At 37.3% G+C, this 12197-nt stretch overlaps 1 pseudogene; it reads right to left on the bottom strand.

Annotated features, from left to right (window-relative positions):
• Positions 1 to 10775: 10775 nt before the first annotated feature.
• Positions 10776 to 11450, bottom strand: LOC134389572 (SIN3-HDAC complex-associated factor-like; annotated as a pseudogene).
• Positions 11451 to 12197: the final 747 nt, after the last annotated feature.

The raw sequence follows: 12197 nt of genomic DNA, 5'->3' as shown, positions 1-12197 counted from the left end.
GAATCAGAATTCAAACAAGGTCTACACAACAGCATTTTTCTGTTATACTTCCTAAGACTTTTCATCTTGAATTCATCTATCTCCAGTTTTTTTGCAAAATTGGTTTGATTTGTTGAGGGCACTGAATAAGTTGTCCTGTAGACTTTTCCATGTTTTGGATTTTTCTGATAGAGCAAGATTTTGTAACCTGAGGTCTAGATGTGATTCAAGGGCCCATGAAGGTCCTGAAATTAAATAAATTTAATTTAATTCATTTAATTTTTGGTGTGTGCTAGGTACTTTTTTTCCTGCTAGGAAAAATCTGTAGCTTTCATCAGATTCCTAAGGAGGCCCTTGACACAAACATGTTAAATCGCAAAGAGAGAGCATAGACACCTAGGCTTTAGCTCAGACATGGCCAATAATCAGGTGAATGTTATTCAACAAGTATCTTTCCCTTAATAGGACCCAGTTTTCTAATTTTTGGAGGGAGGGTTACACTTCAGACCTCTTCATGATATTAGAGAGGGTTTCTACCCTCATATTCCTGTTCCAGCATGTGTGCTCAAGATAGCATAAGAGACTTTTCCAACTGTGTACAGCCACCAACTGCCCTGAACCAGGATAGTGGTAATAGGGGGTTGAACTTTGGTAAGACTTCAAAGGGAGGAGGATCTTACATTACTAAAAGAATATCATGTGCTCAAACTAAGGTGAGTGAATACAGACACTAGACTGAGTTTGGGAAATGAGCCTGACAGCCCACACAAACTCGTAGGTGGGTTGAGGACAGAGCCATGAGGCACTCCAATGTTTAGAAGAGGGAGACATACAGGGGAACTGTCAAGGAGACTGAGAAAGAGCACCTAGGAAGGTAAGGGAAGAACCATAAAAGAGTGGTGTCCAGAAGCCTAGAGGTGCACACACTTCAAGAAGAAAGGAGTGATAAATTGTGTTAAATACTGTAGCTGATGGGTCAAGTAATAGAAAGACTAAGAAGTGATAATTGGAGTTGGCAAATTGGATGTAACTGGTAACCTTGACAAATACACTTCAGTGGAGTTCTGAGACAGTCTGAGTAGAGTGGATTTAAGAGAGAATGGAATAAAAGAATGGGTTCATTGTTTTTGTACCTCTTATTTGGAAAGTATTTCAAATTTCAAAAAAAAAATTGCAATGAAGCCCATTTAAAGTAGTCACCAAAAAAATAAAATACATAGGAATAAATTTAACACAGGAAGTGAAAGATCTCTGCAACGAGAACGATAAATCACTGCTGAATGAAATTAAAGGGGACACAAAAAGATGGAAAGACATTCCATGCTCTTGGATTGGAAGAATTAACATTGTGAAAATGTCAGTACTACCCAAAGCAATCTACAGATTAATGCAGTCCTCATCAAAATACCAATGACATTCTTCACAGAAATTAAAAAAAAAAAACCCTAACATTTATATGGAGCAACAAAAGACCCTCAATAGCCAAAGCAACCCTGAGCAAAAAAAATAAAGCCAGAGGCACGACACTACCTGACTTCAAATTATACTACAAAGGTATAGTAACCAAAATAGCATGATACTGGCATAAAAACAGACACTCAGACCACAGGAACAGAATAGAGAATCCAGCAATCAACCCACATGCTTACAGCCAACTGATCAACACAGGCAACAAGAACATAGATTGAGGAAAAGACTGCCTCTTCAGTAAGTGGTTCTGGGAAAACTAGACATCCATATGCAGAAGAATGAAACTAAACCCATACCTCTTGCCATATACCCAAATCAACTCAAAGTGGATTAAAGACTCAAATATAAGACCTGAAACTATAAAACTCCCAAATGAAAACATAGGGGAAACACTTCAGGAAGTAGGACTGGGCAATAAGAATGAATGTGAATAAGACCCCAAAAGCACAGGCAACAAAAGAGAAAATAAGTGGGATTATATCAAACTAAAAACCTTCTGCCCAGCAACAGAAATAATTAACAGACCAAAAAGACAACCTATAGAATGGGAGAAAATATTTGACAACTATGCATCCAACAAGGGATTAATATCCAGGATATACAAGGAACTCAAACAACTTAACAGTAAAAAAACAAGTAATCCAATTAAAAACTGTGCAAAGGAGCTGAATAGGCATTTCTCAAAGTAAGATATACAAATGGCCAACAGACACATTAAAAAATTGTCAACATCACTAAGCATCAGGGAAATGCAAATCAAAACCACATTGAGATATCATCTCACTCCAGTTTAGACTGGCTATTATCAAAATGACAGAATAACAAATGCTGGTGAGGATGCAGAGAAAGGGGAACATTCCTACACTGTTGGACTGTAAATTAGTGCAGCCATTATGGAAAACAGAACGAAGGTTCCTCAAACAATTAATGATAGAACTGCCATATGATCCAGTAATCCCACTGCTGGGTATATACCGAAAGTAATGGAAACCATGTTGAAGGGATACCTGCACTCCGGGGTCTATCACAGCTCTATTTACAATAGCCAAGAATTGGAACCAACCTAAATGCTTATTGATGGATGAATAAATAAGGAAAATGTGGTATATATACACAATGGAATACTGTGCCATTAAAAAAAAAATGAAATTCTGCCATTCACAGCAACATGGATGAACTTAGAGAAAATTACATTAAGTGAAATTAGCCAGGCACAGAAAGAGAAATACCACATGTTCTCACTCATAAGTGGGATCTAAACAAACAAAAAAATAAATAAAAGAAAAAAAAAGAAAGATAACAATCACAATAATACACTGAACTTTCAAAAGGAGAGAACAGAACTAAGGTTACCAGAGGTGGGAAAGGGGGCTGGAGGGGAGCATTAGCGAGAAATTGGTAAAGGGCCACAAAAAATGATTATGTTGTGTAATGTTGAATATACTGATTATCCTGATTTGAGCATCACGTATTGCACACAGGTATTGATATTCAGTGCTGTACTCCACAGATATGTACAATCAATTATGTTTCAATAAAAAAAAAAAACCCAAAACTTCCCAGGTTTAGTCCACTGTGTTTTCTGTTTCCTAAATGGACCCAGACTGATATAAAAGGTATAAATGTTGATAAACTTAAGATAAAAATAGCAGCAGACATTATATGAACAAAAATAGTATATATAACTTTTAAACCACCACGCAGAAACTTTATCTGAAGATGTATTATTAGTCAGGGTTCTCCAGAGAAACAGAATCAATAGGAATTCTCTCTTTATACATATAAGTTGATGTGATTTTGGGGGGTTGGCAAGTCTGAAGTTTGCAGAGCTGACCAGCAGGCTGGAAATTCCAGCAGGAGCTGATGGTGCAGTCTGGAGGCAGAATTCCTTCCTGTTTGGGGAAACCCAGTCTTTTATCTTACTGCCTTCAACTGATTGGATGTGGCCCACCCACATTATGGAAGGTAATCTGCTTACTCAAAGTCTACTGATTTAAATGTCAATGACATCTAAAAAATACCTACATAGCAACATCTTGACTGGTGTTTGACAAGCACCTGGGCATTATAGCCTAGCTACATTGACACATAAAATTAACCATCACAGATTGGAAGTGTAAGAGGGGAAAAAGATGAAACAAAGTATAGTATATGAAAAGTATGGAATAAATCTAAATATAATAGTAGTTAAAATAAATGCAAATGGGTTAAATTCACCCTTTAAGAGGCACAGACTCTCAGAGTAAATTAAAAATATAAGGGTCCAATAATATTTTGTCAAAGAGGAACACATTTAAGAGAAAAAGACACAGAAAGTTTGAAAATAAAAGGAAGCAAAATTATATACTACACAAATATGAGTTAAAGGAAATGTAGAGTAGCAGTCTTAAATAACTAAATAAAATTTAAGTCCAAATATAATAAGGAACAAAAAAGATATTATATACTGATAAGAAGTACAATAGAAGAAGATATGTCAATCTTAAACAAATGGGCAGCTAACAGTTCAGCCTAAAATACAGCAAACTGACTGAACCATAAGGAGAAAGAAATTGTTGGAAATTTGAATACTAAGTAAAAAAATTTTAACACACCATTGGATATTTCAACAGAAAGGTAGGGAGAAATAAATGATTGAGAGATTTAATCAAAGAAAGAAAAGATCCCAAGAACCTAAACATTAGTATCAATAGCTTCAACCTCTAGCAAGTTATAGAACCTTAACTCTAATAAACAGAGAGTATACATTTTTTACAAGCCAAGCACACTTGGGATACTTATATTATTTATAAGTAACATCTGTTTTATGACATAATATAAATAACGTATATTCATATTATAAAAGCAGCCTCAACAAATCCCAGAGGATCAATATTACATAAGCTATGTATTCTTTCACAATAATGTAATGGATTAGAAATAACAAAAGGACAGCTAAAAATTCCTACATTTTTTGAGAGTGAGGTAATATTTTATTAAATAACTCGGGTTAAAAAATAAGAAAGGATCATCAATAAATACTATCATCAGTGGCTGAAGGAATGTCTCAACATTCCTTGAAATTCTATAAAATAGGATATTCATCTTAAAGTACCTATATTAGTTTCCTAGGGCTGCCACAAATTTTGTGGCTTAAAACAGCAGAAATTATTGTCATAGTTCTGAAAGTCAGAAGTCTGAAATCAAGGTGTCAACAGGGCCATGTCCCCTGTGAAAGTTCTAGGGAAAAGTCTTTTTTAGCCCCTTCCAGCTTCTGGTGGCTCCAGGCATTCCTTGGCACTCTAGTCTCTGCTTCCATTTTCACATAGCCTTCTTTACTTCAGGTCTCTATGTGTCCTCCTCTTCTGTCTGTCTAATCTTCCTCTGCCTCACTTTTTGTTGTTGTTGTTGTTTTGGGGGTTTTTTTTTGGCAGCTGGCCGATAAGGGGATCTGAACCCTTGGTGTTATCTACATTGTGCTCTAGCCTACTGAGCTAACCAGCCCCTATGCCTCACTTTTATAAGAACACCTGCCATTGGATTTAGAGTCCACCCACGTAATACAGGATGATCTCATATTGAGATCTTTAAGTTAATTATATATGCAAAGGCACCTTTTCCAAAAAAGGTCACCTTCACAGGTTCCAGGGGTTAGGTCATGGACATAATCTTTTGGAGACCACTATTTAACCCACTGTGGTACAGTCCCACAGATCACTTATTAATTACAAAGGGGAAAACGTTCTTTTACAATGGAGAGACAATGGAGGTCTCTAAATTTAGCATCACCAGTAATGTACCTTGCATATATTGTGTTAGGACTATGGATTAGCTGCGGTTCTCTCTGTGAGTTGACTACAGGTCTGCTTCAGTGTCTTCTCATTGCAGGATCTACGCTAAAGGAGCATACATTATATCCATTCATATCCATTGGCCAAAGCAAGTCATGTGGCCAAACCCAAAGTTAATGGGAAGGGAATCTATATTCCCTGTGGGGAGACACTGGATAGCACCAGAGTCTTACTCAACATTTTAATGTATACCTTTTAGAAGATTTTCTTAGCCCATGCATCAGTTCATCTGATTCTTTGTCTGGGGTAGGCTCCCTGCAGCCAGTTGTGTACTGTGCAACTCTGTTTCCCATCATCAAAGGTAATTGATTAGGGATGATATTTATTCATGCAATAAATATTTATTAAACAACCACTATATAGTAGGTATCATGCTAGGCCAAGGGTCAGCAAGCTTTTCTATACAGGGCTAGACAGTAAATATTTTAGGCTTTGTGAGACATAGAAACTCAGTTGCACCTCTGTTACTCAACTCTGCTGCTGTAGTACAAAAATAGCCATAGATAATACTTAAATGAGTGAATATGGCTGTGTTCCAATATAACTTTATTTACAGATACTGAAATTTGAATTTTATATAATTTTCATATGTCACAAAATATTCATAGTTTTTCCCCTAGCCAATTAAAATTGTATACATCATTTTTAGCTTGTGGGCCATAAAGAAATGTGGTGGGCTAGATTTGGTTCATAGGCCTTAGTTTGCCAACCCTTGCTCTAGGTGCTGGGGTACAGTGGTGACCAAAACAAAATACCTATTCATGGAGCTTATGTTCTAACTGGCAAGACAGACAACAAACAAACATAAAATGTTGGGTAGAGTGCTGGCTGGTTAGCCCAGTTGGTTAGAATGCAGTGTTGTAACACCAAGGACAATGGTTCAAATCCCTGTACCAGCCAGCCACCTCACCCCAAAATAAAAATAAACATAAATATAAATAAAATGTCAAGTAGAAATGAACCTATGAAGAAAAATAATTCAAGGTAAGGAATGACAAGGTTAGGCATACTATTTTAGATAAGGTGATTGCAGAAGGCATCTCTGAGGAGGTGATGTTTCTCTGATTTTTTTTTTCATAGCACTTTTCACTACTTGATGCTATATTACATAGTTGTTTGTTTTATTTATATATCATTTAGATATTCCAGTTCCAGTGAATACAGGGATCTCAGCTCTCCCATTTTAGGCCCCAGCACCTAAAACAGTGAGGACATGTAGTAGGCATTCAGGAAATATCTGTCCATACATCGCTAACCACATATCCTGAATTTTAATCCTTTGCTTATGAAATTTCCCTCTCTTTTCTAAGGTCCAAAAACACATTTGGACACCCCCCTGCCCATTTGGTGGACAAACAGAGGGTTGGGTTTTCCTCCCCCATGGGGCGTGTGTTTAAAGAGGATTGGTGTTAAGTCCTTCATGACCTGCTTTGTGGCAGTAACTGGATGAATTGCAACCCAGTCACAACTTCATTCCTTCATTTCAGGTAGTTTTAATGAGTAGATGTTTCTGCTCTTTGGTAGCATCTTTTTGGGGGCAGGGAGGGTGACTGGCCAGTAAGAGGTCTGAACCCTTGACCTTGGTGTTATGACACCACGCTCTAACCAACTGAGCTAACTGGCCAGCCCTTTAGTAGCCTCTTAAACAGCTGTCATGACTCTGAATGAAGGGATTTCTCCTGGACAAGCATTACATGTTTTGTTTTATTTCTCAAAATATATTTAAATTTTCTTTTAGAAATGGCAATTATTTCAGAATAGACAAATAGTAGAATTTTAATATAAACATAAAAACACTTAGGAATTAGTCATACTTAAAAGATGTATTTTTAAAGTGAAACTTGTGTATTCCATGTGGATGATAAAAAAGGTTTTACTAATGCATTGTACAGTTAAAAAAAACTGGAGACCACTGGAATAGAGAATACTCAAAACCTGATCATCGAATTTGTTTCCCCAGAGGGAGGGGGAAAAATCACTAATTGTATGGTAAGTGCTGGAGGCTTCAAGCCTATAGAGAGGAATTAGACCAAGAGTCTTATAAAGGTCTGGTCAAAGCGGGAAAACAGATATTACCATAGATATTTCAACCAGAGGAGATTAAAAAATAGGGAACTGGTTAGAAAAGTGCTGGAAGGGCAGGGGGAACAAAAATGAAGATGGGACATACACAGAGTTCCGGAAGCTGCTAACATTCTGGAACTAGCTGCTTTTCTGCTGAATGCACTGCCATTGTTGGTGATGGAATTGCCAAAGAGGCACCATTGTGGCCAAGGCTGAAACTACCAAAAGGGTATTGGATCTACGAGGACTGTGGAACCAGGATAATAGTTTGGGCCCATAACCCGATGGGTAGTTGTACCTCTGAATAAACTAATGAATAACATAATAAAGCAGATAAACTAGAATTAAATCTGCCTACCTGCCCACAAAGAAAGCTTGTATCTTTAGAGTGGGAAAAAAAGTGTTTTCTGAGGATTCTTAGGGCATGAAACTCACACAGATTTGGAGTTTGAATTTATACCCCTACACAATATTGGAACCCCCAACCAAGATGTTAATATAAAAATCATCTTGGGCTATTGATTCTGGGGTGCTTTGCAGAAGCAATAATAAAATTTCTAAGGGCTGATTCTCAACAAAGAATTTCCAAATATAAAACTCCACTGAAAATAAGCTCACAATCCCAAATTATTAGCACACTTGAAAAATTGTCAGAAGACATACCAAACAGCAGGATTAGAACCCCAAGATCTTCAGATACCAGAACTGTCTGACACAGACTATAAAATAATTGTTTAAAATAATTACACACAAACATTTATAACAATACACTAAGTGAAAACTTGAGGCAGATTTGAATAGAGCCAAATAGAAGTTTTTAAAAATAAACATATTGTCATTAAAAATTAGTGAACCAGAAGGTACATCTGAGGAAATTAACCAAGAGTAGCACAGGAAAGAAGACTGGATTAAAGAATGCGACAGTGGATTCAAGGAAACACATTTGCAGTCATTCGTGGCCGGTACAGGAATGTAAATGGGTGAGGAGTGAAGTAGAAGTGAGAGAGCAAAAGTACTAAGGATGATGCCTAGTTACTCAATTTTATTATTTTTATTATTTTTTTACTTTCTAATAAGACTAAATTTATTCAATACCCTAGTAAAAGTTTTGGTTATAAGTATCTAACAGTATAAAAAGTACAAAACAGATTTGTAATTTCTAATACATTAATACAAAGTGCATGACCCCATACAGTACATCCTACAGGCAAAGAGAGGTGGAAGGGGGAAAAGAAGACTATGGTTGAGGTCTAGTAATAAATAAATACAGAAGTAGAGATGATCCATATTATAGTATATTCTACCACCAATACTGCAGCCAAAATGTACAAAAAAAGAAAAAAAGAAAAACCATTTCAAAATAACTCAGGAGGATGGTAATGGCTGGAGTCTTGTAATACACCTCAAAGGCTGTGGGAGAGCCAGCCCAACTCACTGCATAGTCTGTGCATGCGGTGGCTTGTAGCATGTAGGTTTTTCCCCAAAAGGAAGAAATATAAAATGTTAAGTTTAGATTAAGAACTATGAAACTGTAGGGTGCCCATAAAAATGGCTCACTCCTTACTGTTATACTATCCAATTTTTAAAATCCAGTTTTAAAAATAAGCACTGAGTCCTGTTATTATAAGGCAGGGAAATGTTCCTCCCTCATTATGAAAAGTCTGAACTGGTGATACGAGTATTTTTTTCCCTGAACTTTTAGAAAAGAGGCAATGAAAAGTACTTTGGTTTGGGTTCAAGTGGGAGGCTTTTTTTTTTTTTTTTAATTTTATTTTCTCGATATACATTGTGGCTGGTTATTGCTCCCCATCACCAAAACCTCCCTCCCTTCTCCCTCCCCCCTCCCCCCCAACAATGTCCTTTCTGTTTGTTTGTCGTATCAACTTCAAGTAATTGTGGTTGTTATATCTTCTTCCCCCCCCCCCCGGTTTTGTGTGTGTGTGTGTGTGTGTGTGTGTGTGTGTCAATTTATATATTTATTTTTAGCTCCCACCAATAAGTGAGAACATGTGGTATTTCTCTTTCTGTGCCTGACTCGTTTCACTTAATATAATTCTCTCGAGGTCCATCCATGTTGTTGCAAATGGCAATATTTCATTCGTTTTTATAGCTGAGTAGTATTCCATTGTGTACATGTACCACATTTTCCGTATCAAGTGGGAGGCTTTTAATGAGGATTTTAGAACTGACGAGCTCCACGTTCAGGATAGCCCCATGTTCAGAAAGCCTGGCTAAAAGAAGCCAAACCAAAGCTAACCCACTTAGCATTAACACACACCTCTTTTCTTTTAATAAATTTTACTTTAAATATAGAGTGAAAAAAACCAGAAACCCTGACAGGTTAAAACAAGCCAAACACCCACTCTACACAGATAAAACCTTCACAAAGGTCAACTGAAGTAATCCAGAGCTAAAACTGAATTGTGCAGATTTTCAACGAAGTCACCAAATAGTCATGTAACACAAACGAAAGTTAATTATCTACACACTCAGCAGGCCCTCTAAGAAATATGCCCAAAGAAGCTTTGACCTTTTGTGCCATCCTGAAGACTTGCACATTTTATTTTTCAGATAGTTTAACACTGTTAATAGAATAGTTTAACACTGCTAATAGAATGTGTTCTTTGCCGTGTAGTAATGCTTTGGTACTTTCATATAGGATCTCGCCTGTCCTAAAGACTTGCCATTTCCCCAAGAGGAGCTTTGATTCTGCTTTACAAGTTTCACATAAATTAAAATCTTTATCGAATATTAATATGAAGGGAGGTGGCACAGGATGCAACATATACAGTCAAGTTACCTCTGTGTATATTTAGAAATTACTTTCTCCTTCAAGGTATTTGCCAACAGAAAGCTCAGTCTGTTCTGCTTAATAATCAGTAGTGGTTTGAATCATCGGAACCTTGGCAAGACCCTAATATTTCAAAATTAAAAACTACCTCTAGGGGCGAGTCCAGGTATTAAGTTATGATAAATTTATTATCATGAGGGAAAGCAAGTGTAGCCAGCCATCTTTTAAAATGCCCCAACCACTGCTTCTCAGTATAGAAAGACTAAAACTACATATGGTTTATCATACAACAAATCCCATCTCTGTCCCCTGAAACTCCTGGTTCCATTCATTAGAAAGGGATCTAAAAAAAAAAAAAAAGAAGAAGAAGACTTAAAGAGCACTTTACAGCAGCATTCAGCTTTCCTATGAAATATGCAGCATCTTAAATATTATGTACACTTCCTTTTCTTTTAGTAAGCTAGATACCAGCTTCAGAGTTTGTGGAACTGGGGGGAAAAATCACCGATTCAAAACTGTTCTAGAAATTGTCTTTTGGCAGAATAGCAGATATCCAAGTTAAAAATAGGAGGGTCAGTTTGTTGCTTTGTGGTCTTTTCAAAATGTAAATCATGTTTTTTTCCTTTTTACATAAACCTCAGTCACCAGTCCCGAGTGGAAATGGGCAGAGGCTCTGTCCCCTGCTACTCCGGCTTCTCAGCAGCTGCTTTCTTATTGTTGCAGCAAGGCTTGAATAGATGTGTGTCGATGAGGACTTCCCCAAAACGGCCTTTATAGATAATCCCACAACATATTTTCTGTCTTTTCCAGTATGTGAGGTCTAAAAAGGAAAAAACTGGTGTTCTGTTAGAGCCAAAAGCCATCTCTGTATCTGAGCCATCATCTGACTGGTTACTCTAGCAAGGAGATTGAGCTGGGAGGCACTTGAGGTGGTACTGTGAGCATCAGAATTGTGATGCTTAAATTCCTTCTGCAGTTTATCGATCTGGTTGCTTTTATCCTGTTTCTAGATAGAGTTTTCACTTTCTTTGGTTTCAATGTAGTCTTTAGACTGGGTCCTGCTCTTGCATCTACCACATGATTCCAGTTTTTTTTTTTTTTTTTCTTGTTCCTGCTGGTAACTTCTTCCATCTTTTCATAAGCAGGACACAGGCATTGCAGATGTCTCCGGAATGAGTCTCATGCAACTCAAAACAGCTCTGAAAGTCCTTTTCATAGAGTTTACTGTCAGTGAATCGAGAACTGGAGGACTTAGCTCTGCAAATACAGCAGCCCTCTATACTTTGGTACATATTCGGTTTGTGAAAACCAAACATCTTTTCTTCTGGGCAATACTCTTCCAAAAGCAGCCATTCCACACACAGTAATATTCCCGAGGTGCAGAGTGCACGCCAGGCCAGCACCCCCTCCAAGTGCTCCCTCCTCCTCAATCGCCTTGTCTAGTAGTTAATTTTAGAACTTGGTAAAACAGGAATTTTAAGAAAATGTTTGTTTACCTCATTGAAAAATGAGACAAAAATTACTATTTTGTCTGAAAAAAATAATGTGTTGTAAACTTATTGCATGCCTATGTTTTCATGTCTCGGGTGTATACCTAAGAGAGGAGTTTCTAAGTGAGAAGGGGATTATTTGAGAGAGATTTGTCAAATAGAATGGTCAGGACTTTGAGGATAAGGGGAAAAGAAGAGGCTAGGCTAATTCCAGGCCTCTGCATCAGGTGGTTTGTTGAGGGCTGATTTCTTTACCAGAGATGAGGGGAAGAAGAACAACTTTGGAATGGCGGAGGGAAATAAAATGTTAGGACTTGAACATGTTACATTTGAGGAGTCCACAAAAAATCTAAGAGGAATGTCAAGCAGGTAGTTGAATATGTGGCACAGTGTTCAAAAGAGTGGTCTAGGCTGAAGCCATATGTTTAAGCTACTACTGCTATGTAACAAATTATCCCAAATTTAATAAAATAACTATTTATTATACTAATGGATTCTGTTGGTCAGGAATTCAGACAGGATACAGCAGGAATGTCTTGTCTCTGCTTTCTGATGCCTGGGGTGCCACCTGTG

This window comes from Cynocephalus volans, chromosome 10 (genome assembly GCF_027409185.1).
Source record: "Cynocephalus volans isolate mCynVol1 chromosome 10, mCynVol1.pri, whole genome shotgun sequence".
In the NCBI taxonomy this organism is placed as follows: domain Eukaryota; kingdom Metazoa; phylum Chordata; class Mammalia; order Dermoptera; family Cynocephalidae; genus Cynocephalus; species Cynocephalus volans.
This window is presented reverse-complemented; position numbering and strand designations above follow the sequence as displayed.